Source organism: Sardina pilchardus, unplaced genomic scaffold, assembly GCF_963854185.1.
Source record: "Sardina pilchardus unplaced genomic scaffold, fSarPil1.1 HAP1_SCAFFOLD_105, whole genome shotgun sequence".
Lineage (NCBI taxonomy): Eukaryota > Metazoa > Chordata > Actinopteri > Clupeiformes > Clupeidae > Sardina > Sardina pilchardus.
Window position 1 is genome coordinate 30,001 of NW_026910886.1, and position 5,000 is coordinate 35,000.

Consider the following 5,000-nt stretch of genomic DNA (forward strand, 5'->3'; position numbering starts at 1 on the left):
TACAGCACCCGGTATTCCCAGGCGGTCTCCCATCCAAGTACTAACCGGGCCCTGCGCTGCTTAGCTTCCGAGATCAGACGAGAGCGGGCGTGCTCAGCGCGGTATGGCCGTAAGCGATTAACTCCCCACTCGGACCCAGTCCTCAAGCGCAGATGGTGCGGCTGCAAGCAGCTCAATCCAAAGCAAAACGCTTACAGCAACCGGTATTCCCAGGCGGTCTCCCATCCAAGTACTAACCGGGCCCTGCGCTGCTTAGCTTCCGAGATCAGACGAGAGCGGGCGTGCTCAGCACGGTATGGCCGTAAGCGATTAACTCCCCACTCGGACCCAGTCCTCAAGCGCAGCTGGTGCGGCTGCAAGCAGCTCAATCCAAAGCAAAACGCTTACAGCACCCGGTATTCCCAGGCGGTCTCCCATCCAAGTACTAACCGGGCCCTGCGCTGCTTAGCTTCCGAGATCAGACGAGAGCGGGCGTGCTCAGCGCGGTATGGCCGTAAGCGATTAACTCCCCACTCGGACCCAGTCCTCAAGCGCAGCTGGTGCGGCTGCAAGCAGCTCAATCCAAAGCAAAACGCTTACAGCACCCGGTATTCCCAGGCGGTCTCCCATCCAAGTACTAACCGGGCCCTGCGCTGCTTAGCTTCCGAGATCAGACGAGAGCGGGCGTGCTCAGCGCGGTATGGCCTTAAGCGATTAACTCCCCACTCGGACCCAGTCCTCAAGCGCAGCTGGTGCGGCTGCAAGCAGCTCAATCCAAAGCAAAACGCTTACAGCACCCGGTATTCCCAGGCGGTCTCCCATCCAAGTACTAACCGGGCCCTGCGCTGCTTAGCTTCCGAGATCAGACGAGAGCGGGCGTGCTCAGCGCGGTATGGCCGTAAGCGATTAACTCCCCACTCGGACCCAGTCCTCAAGCGCAGCTGGTGCGGCTGCAAGCAGCTCAATCCAAAGCAAAACACTTACAGCACCCGGTATTCCCAGGCGGTCTCCCATCCAAGTACTAACCGGGCCCTGCGCTGCTTAGCTTCCGAGATCAGACGAGAGCGGGCGTGCTCAGCGCGGTATGGCCGTAAGCGATTAACTCCCCACTCGGACCCAGTCCTCAAGCGCAGCTGGTGCGGCTGCAAGCAGCTCAATCCAAAGCAAAACGCTTACAGCACCCGGTATTCCCAGGCGGTCTCCCATCCAAGTACTAACCGGGCCCTGCTCTGCTTAGCTTCCGAGATCAGACGAGAGCGGGCGTGCTCAGCGCGGTATGGCCGTAAGCGATTAACTCCCCACTCGGACCCAGTCCTCAAGCGCAGCTGGTGCGGCTGCAAGCAGCTCAATCCAAAGCAAAACGCTTACAGCACCCGGTATTCCCAGCCGGTCTCCCATCCAAGTACTAACCGGGCCCTGCGCTGCTTAGCTTCCGAGATCAGACGAGAGCGGGCGTGCTCAGCGCGGTATGGCCGTAAGCGATTAACTCCCCACTCGGACCCAGTCCTCAAGCGCAGCTGGTGCGGCTGCAAGCAGCTCAATCCAAAGCAAAACGCTTACAGCACCCGGTATTCCCAGGCGGTCTCCCATCCAAGTACTAACCGGGCCCTGCGCTGCTTAGCTTCCGAGATCAGACGAGAGCGGGCGTGCTCAGCGCGGTATGGCCGTAAGCGATTGACCCCCCACTCGGACCCAGTCCTCAAGCGCAGCTGGTGCGGCTGCAAGCAGCTCAATCCAAAGCAAAACGCTTACAGCACCCGGTATTCCCAGGCGGTCTCCCATCCAAGTACTAACCGGGCCCTGCGCTGCTTAGCTTCCGAGATCAGACGAGAGCGGGCGTGCTCAGCGCGGTATGGCCGTAAGCGATTGACCCCCCACTCGGACCCAGTCCTCAAGCGCAGCTGGTGCGGCTGCAAGCAGCTCAATCCAAAGCAAAACGCTTACAGCACCCGGTATTCCCAGGCGGTCTCCCATCCAAGTACTAACCGGGCCCTGCGCTGCTTAGCTTCCGAGATCAGACGAGAGCGGGCGTGCTCAGCGCGGTATGGCCGTAAGCGATTAACTCCCCACTCGGACCCAGTCCTCAAGCGCAGCTGGTGCGGCTGCAAGCAGCTCAATCCAAAGCAAAACGCTTACAGCACCCGGTATTCCCAGGCGATCTCCCATCCAAGTACTAACCGGGCCCTGCGCTGCTTAGCTTCCGAGATCAGACGAGAGCGGGCGTGCTCAGCGCGGTATGGCCGTAAGCGATTAACTCCCCACTCGGACCCAGTCCTCAAGCGCAGCTGGTGCGGCTGCAAGCAGCTCAATCCAAAGCAAAACGCTTACAGCACCCGGTATTCCCAGGCGGTCTCCCATCCAAGTACTAACCGGGCCCTGCGCTGCTTAGCTTCCGAGATCAGACGAGAGCGGGCGTGCTCAGCGCGGTATGGCCGTAAGCGATTAACTCCCCACTCGGACCCAGTCCTCAAGCGCAGCTGGTGCGGCTGCAAGCAGCTCAATCCAAAGCAAAACGCTTACAGCACCCGGTATTCCCAGGCGGTCTCCCATCCAAGTACTAACCGGGCCCTGCGCTGCTTAGCTTCCGAGATCAGACGAGAGCAGGCGTGCTCAGCGCGGTATGGCCGTAAGCGATTAACTCCCCACTCGGACCCAGTCCTCAAGCGCAGCTGGTGCGGCTGCAAGCAGCTCAATCCAAAGCAAAACGCTTACAGCACCCGGTATTCCCAGGCGGTCTCCCATCCAAGTACTAACCGGGACCTGCGCTGCTTAGCTTCCGAGATCAGACGAGAGCGGGCGTGCTCAGCGCGGTATGGCCGTAAGCGATTAACTCCCCACTCGGACCCAGTCCTCAAGCGCAGCTGGTGCAGCTGCAAGCAGCTCAATCCAAAGCAAAACGCTTACAGCACCCGGTATTCCCAGGCGGTCTCCCATCCAAGTACTAACCGGGCCCTGCGCTGCTTAGCTTCCGAGATCAGACGAGAGCGGGCGTGCTCAGCGCGGTATGGCCGTAAGCGATTAACTCCCCACTCGGACCCAGTCCTCAAGCGCAGCTGGTGCGGCTGCAAGCAGCTCAATCCAAAGCAAAACGCTTACAGCACCCGGTATTCCCAGGCGGTCTCCCATCCAAGTACTAACCGGGCCCTGCGCTGCTTAGCTTCCGAGATCAGACGAGAGCGGGCGTGCTCAGCGCGGTATGGCCTTAAGCGATTAACTCCCCACTCGGACCCAGTCCTCAAGCGCAGCTGGTGCGGCTGCAAGCAGCTCAATCCAAAGCAAAACGCTTACAGCACCCGGTATTCCCAGGCGGTCTCCCATCCAAGTACTAACCGGGCCCTGCGCTGCTTAGCTTCCGAGATCAGACGAGAGCGGGCGTGCTCAGCGCGGTATGGCCGTAAGCGATTAACTCCCCACTCGGAACCAGTCCTCAAGCGCAGCTGGTGCGGCTGCAAGCAGCTCAATCCAAAGCAAAACGCTTACGGCACCCGGTATTCCCAGGCGGTCTCCCATCCAAGTACTAACCGGGCCCTGCGCTGCTTAGCTTCCGAGATCAGACGAGAGCGGGCGTGCTCAGCGCGGTATGGCCGTAAGCGATTAACTCCCCACTCGGACCCAGTCCTCAAGCGCAGCTGGTGCGGCTGCAAGCAGCTCAATCCAAAGCAAAACGCTTACAGCACCCGGTATTCCCAGGCGGTCTCCCATCCAAGTACTAACCGGGCCCTGCGCTGCTTAGCTTCCGAGATCAGACGAGAGCGGGCGTGCTCAGCGCGGTATGGCCGTAAGCGATTAACTCCCCACTCGGACCCAGTCCTCAAGCGCAGCTGGTGCGGCTGCAAGCAGCTCAATCCAAAGCAAAACGCTTACAGCACCCGGTATTCCCAGGCGGTCTCCCATCCAAGTACTAACCGGGCCCTGCGCTGCTTAGCTTCCGAGATCAGACGAGAGCGGGCTTGCTCAGCGCGGTATGGCCTTAAGCGATTAACTCCCCACTCGGACCCAGTCCTCAAGCGCAGCTGGTGCGGCTGCAAGCAGCTCAATCCAAAGCAAAACGCTTACAGCACCCGGTATTCCCAGGCGGTCTCCCATCCAAGTACTAACCGGGCCCTGCGCTGCTTAGCTTCCGAGATCAGACGAGAGCGGGCGTGCTCAGCGCGGTATGGCCGTAAGCGATTAACTCCCCACTCGGACCCAGTCCTCAAGCGCAGCTGGTGCGGCTGCAAGCAGCTCAATCCAAAGCAAAACACTTACAGCACCCGGTATTCCCAGGCGGTCTCCCATCCAAGTACTAACCGGGCCCTGCGCTGCTTAGCTTCCGAGATCAGACGAGAGCGGGCGTGCTCAGCGCGGTATGGCCGTAAGCGATTAACTCCCCACTCGGACCCAGTCCTCAAGCGCAGCTGGTGCGGCTGCAAGCAGCTCAATCCAAAGCAAAACGCTTACAGCACCCGGTATTCCCAGGCGGTCTCCCATCCAAGTACTAACCGGGCCCTGCGCTGCTTAGCTTCCGAGATCAGACGAGAGCGGGCGTGCTCAGCGCGGTATGGCCGTAAGCGATTAACTCCCCACTCGGACCCAGTCCTCAAGCGCAGCTGGTGCGGCTGCAAGCAGCTCAATCCAAAGCAAAACGCTTACAGCACCCGGTATTCCCAGGCGGTCTCCCATCCAAGTACTAACCGGGCCCTGCGCTGCTTAGCTTCCGAGATCAGACGAGAGCGGGCGTGCTCAGCGCGGTATGGCCGTAAGCGATTAACTCCCCACTCGGACCCAGTCCTCAAGCGCAGCTGGTGCGGCTGCAAGCAGCTCAATCCAAAGCAAAACGCTTACAGCACCCGGTATTCCCAGGCGGTCTCCCATCCAAGTACTAACCGGGCCCTGCGCTGCTTAGCTTCCGAGATCAGACGAGAGCGGGCGTGCTCAGCGCGGTATGGCCGTAAGCGATTGACCCCCCACTCGGACCCAGTCCTCAAGCGCAGCTGGTGCGGCTGCAAGCAGCTCAATCCAAAGCAAAACGCTTACAGCAC

At 60.2% G+C, this 5,000-nt stretch overlaps 26 non-coding genes and 1 pseudogene across 26 annotated transcripts in view; all 27 read right to left on the bottom strand.

Annotated features, from left to right (window-relative positions):
* Positions 1 to 115, bottom strand: part of LOC134074413 (5S ribosomal RNA) — a 119-nt gene extending 4 nt beyond the window's left edge. The window contains exon 1 of the ribosomal RNA XR_009937648.1: positions 1 to 115. This exon is cut by the window's left edge and continues 4 nt beyond it. This is a non-coding gene — a ribosomal RNA (5S ribosomal RNA).
* A 73-nt stretch (positions 116 to 188) lies between these two features.
* LOC134074596 (5S ribosomal RNA) lies at positions 189 to 307 on the bottom strand. The gene has a single exon (XR_009937826.1). It is a non-coding gene; the product is annotated as a 5S ribosomal RNA (ribosomal RNA).
* Positions 308 to 380: 73 nt separating this feature from the next.
* On the bottom strand, positions 381 to 499 carry LOC134074414 (5S ribosomal RNA). Its single transcript, XR_009937649.1, has one exon. It is a non-coding gene; the product is annotated as a 5S ribosomal RNA (ribosomal RNA).
* Positions 500 to 572: 73 nt separating this feature from the next.
* Positions 573 to 691, bottom strand: LOC134074590 (5S ribosomal RNA). Its single transcript, XR_009937820.1, has one exon. It is a non-coding gene; the product is annotated as a 5S ribosomal RNA (ribosomal RNA).
* A 73-nt stretch (positions 692 to 764) lies between these two features.
* Positions 765 to 883, bottom strand: LOC134074415 (5S ribosomal RNA). The gene has a single exon (XR_009937650.1). It is a non-coding gene; the product is annotated as a 5S ribosomal RNA (ribosomal RNA).
* A 73-nt stretch (positions 884 to 956) lies between these two features.
* Positions 957 to 1,075, bottom strand: LOC134074538 (5S ribosomal RNA). The gene has a single exon (XR_009937771.1). It is a non-coding gene; the product is annotated as a 5S ribosomal RNA (ribosomal RNA).
* A 73-nt stretch (positions 1,076 to 1,148) lies between these two features.
* LOC134074564 (5S ribosomal RNA) lies at positions 1,149 to 1,267 on the bottom strand. The gene has a single exon (XR_009937796.1). It is a non-coding gene; the product is annotated as a 5S ribosomal RNA (ribosomal RNA).
* Positions 1,268 to 1,340: 73 nt separating this feature from the next.
* Positions 1,341 to 1,459, bottom strand: LOC134074549 (5S ribosomal RNA). The gene has a single exon (XR_009937782.1). It is a non-coding gene; the product is annotated as a 5S ribosomal RNA (ribosomal RNA).
* Positions 1,460 to 1,532: 73 nt separating this feature from the next.
* On the bottom strand, positions 1,533 to 1,651 carry LOC134074416 (5S ribosomal RNA). Its single transcript, XR_009937651.1, has one exon. It is a non-coding gene; the product is annotated as a 5S ribosomal RNA (ribosomal RNA).
* A 73-nt stretch (positions 1,652 to 1,724) lies between these two features.
* LOC134074417 (5S ribosomal RNA) lies at positions 1,725 to 1,843 on the bottom strand. The gene has a single exon (XR_009937652.1). It is a non-coding gene; the product is annotated as a 5S ribosomal RNA (ribosomal RNA).
* A 73-nt stretch (positions 1,844 to 1,916) lies between these two features.
* Positions 1,917 to 2,035, bottom strand: LOC134074419 (5S ribosomal RNA). The gene has a single exon (XR_009937654.1). It is a non-coding gene; the product is annotated as a 5S ribosomal RNA (ribosomal RNA).
* A 73-nt stretch (positions 2,036 to 2,108) lies between these two features.
* On the bottom strand, positions 2,109 to 2,227 carry LOC134074555 (5S ribosomal RNA). Its single transcript, XR_009937787.1, has one exon. It is a non-coding gene; the product is annotated as a 5S ribosomal RNA (ribosomal RNA).
* Positions 2,228 to 2,300: 73 nt separating this feature from the next.
* On the bottom strand, positions 2,301 to 2,419 carry LOC134074420 (5S ribosomal RNA). The gene has a single exon (XR_009937655.1). It is a non-coding gene; the product is annotated as a 5S ribosomal RNA (ribosomal RNA).
* A 73-nt stretch (positions 2,420 to 2,492) lies between these two features.
* LOC134074546 (5S ribosomal RNA) lies at positions 2,493 to 2,611 on the bottom strand. Its single transcript, XR_009937779.1, has one exon. It is a non-coding gene; the product is annotated as a 5S ribosomal RNA (ribosomal RNA).
* Positions 2,612 to 2,684: 73 nt separating this feature from the next.
* On the bottom strand, positions 2,685 to 2,803 carry LOC134074568 (5S ribosomal RNA). The gene has a single exon (XR_009937799.1). It is a non-coding gene; the product is annotated as a 5S ribosomal RNA (ribosomal RNA).
* A 73-nt stretch (positions 2,804 to 2,876) lies between these two features.
* Positions 2,877 to 2,995, bottom strand: LOC134074422 (5S ribosomal RNA). The gene has a single exon (XR_009937656.1). It is a non-coding gene; the product is annotated as a 5S ribosomal RNA (ribosomal RNA).
* A 73-nt stretch (positions 2,996 to 3,068) lies between these two features.
* Positions 3,069 to 3,187, bottom strand: LOC134074591 (5S ribosomal RNA). The gene has a single exon (XR_009937821.1). It is a non-coding gene; the product is annotated as a 5S ribosomal RNA (ribosomal RNA).
* Positions 3,188 to 3,260: 73 nt separating this feature from the next.
* Positions 3,261 to 3,379, bottom strand: LOC134074423 (5S ribosomal RNA). Its single transcript, XR_009937657.1, has one exon. It is a non-coding gene; the product is annotated as a 5S ribosomal RNA (ribosomal RNA).
* A 73-nt stretch (positions 3,380 to 3,452) lies between these two features.
* Positions 3,453 to 3,571, bottom strand: LOC134074319 (5S ribosomal RNA). Its single transcript, XR_009937560.1, has one exon. It is a non-coding gene; the product is annotated as a 5S ribosomal RNA (ribosomal RNA).
* Positions 3,572 to 3,644: 73 nt separating this feature from the next.
* Positions 3,645 to 3,763, bottom strand: LOC134074424 (5S ribosomal RNA). Its single transcript, XR_009937658.1, has one exon. It is a non-coding gene; the product is annotated as a 5S ribosomal RNA (ribosomal RNA).
* Positions 3,764 to 3,836: 73 nt separating this feature from the next.
* LOC134074608 (5S ribosomal RNA) lies at positions 3,837 to 3,955 on the bottom strand (annotated as a pseudogene).
* Positions 3,956 to 4,028: 73 nt separating this feature from the next.
* LOC134074425 (5S ribosomal RNA) lies at positions 4,029 to 4,147 on the bottom strand. The gene has a single exon (XR_009937659.1). It is a non-coding gene; the product is annotated as a 5S ribosomal RNA (ribosomal RNA).
* Positions 4,148 to 4,220: 73 nt separating this feature from the next.
* On the bottom strand, positions 4,221 to 4,339 carry LOC134074539 (5S ribosomal RNA). Its single transcript, XR_009937772.1, has one exon. It is a non-coding gene; the product is annotated as a 5S ribosomal RNA (ribosomal RNA).
* Positions 4,340 to 4,412: 73 nt separating this feature from the next.
* LOC134074426 (5S ribosomal RNA) lies at positions 4,413 to 4,531 on the bottom strand. The gene has a single exon (XR_009937660.1). It is a non-coding gene; the product is annotated as a 5S ribosomal RNA (ribosomal RNA).
* Positions 4,532 to 4,604: 73 nt separating this feature from the next.
* LOC134074427 (5S ribosomal RNA) lies at positions 4,605 to 4,723 on the bottom strand. Its single transcript, XR_009937661.1, has one exon. It is a non-coding gene; the product is annotated as a 5S ribosomal RNA (ribosomal RNA).
* A 73-nt stretch (positions 4,724 to 4,796) lies between these two features.
* LOC134074428 (5S ribosomal RNA) lies at positions 4,797 to 4,915 on the bottom strand. Its single transcript, XR_009937662.1, has one exon. It is a non-coding gene; the product is annotated as a 5S ribosomal RNA (ribosomal RNA).
* A 73-nt stretch (positions 4,916 to 4,988) lies between these two features.
* Positions 4,989 to 5,000, bottom strand: part of LOC134074429 (5S ribosomal RNA) — a 119-nt gene continuing 107 nt past the window's right edge. The window contains exon 1 of the ribosomal RNA XR_009937663.1: positions 4,989 to 5,000. This exon is cut by the window's right edge and continues 107 nt beyond it. This is a non-coding gene — a ribosomal RNA (5S ribosomal RNA).